Raw genomic sequence first — 1,644 nt, forward strand, 5'->3', positions numbered from 1 at the left:
TCTACTGTAGCCACGCACCCACAGATGTTATCGCGCTGCGTACTTACGCACATGCGGCTTCTGAAGCGCCGCGTACTTTCACTGTGCCTATGCACCTGAACCTCTGTCGCGCTACGTACCCACGCACTACGCCTTCTTCTGCTCTGCGTACCCACGCACTGCTCCTTCTTCTGCTCTACGTACCCACGCAGTGCGTCTTCTTCTGCTATGCGTACCCACGCACTTGCACTGTTAATCACCTGCGTACTTCTGGTTAGGGCCGAATTGGCAGTCCCTTAGTGTGCCACAAATAGTCAGATGCCCAGATCTGATCATGCGCCCGAGAGATCACCCTTCATGGATTCACCTTCAACTTCACTTTTATATAGATCAAGCTTTTAAACCGATAACCCAATATTTCAGATCTTAAGATATTCAATTTGCAAAAGGATGCTTGGCCAAGTGATCTCCTTTGCTTTATATAGGCAAGCTCTTCCTAAAATCATGGATCAATACCATAGATAACCAAAACATGGGGCTCAATAATAATAATAATAATATAAAACAATACCACGGGCCAAACATAAGAAACCCCACGTGAGCGCGCTTCTCTGCCTTGAAGTGAGCGAACTGGGGGTACGCACCACATGAATGGGTGACTTGCGTGTATGAACGCACTTTCTGGCCGGAGTACCTGCGGGTACGCATCTTTTGAATTATTCACCTGCGTACCTCTTAATTTCCAACATTTTGAGAGCCTGATCAGAGCATTGCCACTTGAGGGTGTTGCCATCAAGTACAACATCTGTAACATAGAGCCATACCAGAATCATAATGCCAAAAATAACTTGCATATGCTTAAGGGTTTAGTTTACTTACCTGGTCGCTGCCAGCTCTTTAATCCCTTAGTAGATCACCTGCAGATTCTGTGCATATCTGTTTAACCGCCCATCCATGAGACTTGTCCTTCAAGACCAGAGTCTCCCCCCAAGCTTTCTCTTGCCGGATCACTATCCTCATCAAGGTTGCACTTCGTGCTCGACTATCTGGTCCTTACCAGACTTAGTCTTTTCGTGTTCCTTTTTCTTTTTCTCTTCCTCTCTCTGCTTGTCTCTACAGCGCAGATTTTTGCCAACCCCCTTCCCTTTTTCCCTGGAGACCTTTCCAGTTAGGGAAGGTGGTTATATGAAGTTTTGATAACTGACTTTCTTTTCCAATTCCCTCTCGGGAGTTGCCAACACTATCATAAGTATTTCTTTATTGGAATATTTTTAATGCACATATAAAAATAGAAAGAAATACTATTAAGGTTTTTCTTTTAAAAACAAACAGTCTTCCATTGTTATCTTAATTCTGTCTTTTACCACAGTAAGATTTAAATATTTACATTTTCCCGGGGTCATCACATCTCCCCCTCCTGAGATTGGACATCGTCCCGATGTCTGATGTTCTCAAACAGCCCCGGATAAGCTTGCTTAAGAAGCTCTTCATCTTCCCAAGTGGCCTCGTCAGGCCTATAGTGCTACCACTGCACTTTAACTTGGATAATAACTCGCTTCCGCAGCTGTACTTCTCTCTGGTCAAGAATGCTCAGCGGCTCGACCAGGACCTCTCCTTCTGGTTCGACCTGCAACCATCAACAGTACCAGTCATTTATCTCCAAAA

The sequence above is a fragment of the Pinus tabuliformis genome, chromosome 2_1 (assembly GCF_031772625.1).
Source record: "Pinus tabuliformis cultivar Carrire ecotype Pingquan chromosome 2_1, CPIR1, whole genome shotgun sequence".
Taxonomy (NCBI): Eukaryota; Viridiplantae; Streptophyta; class Pinopsida; order Pinales; family Pinaceae; genus Pinus; species Pinus tabuliformis.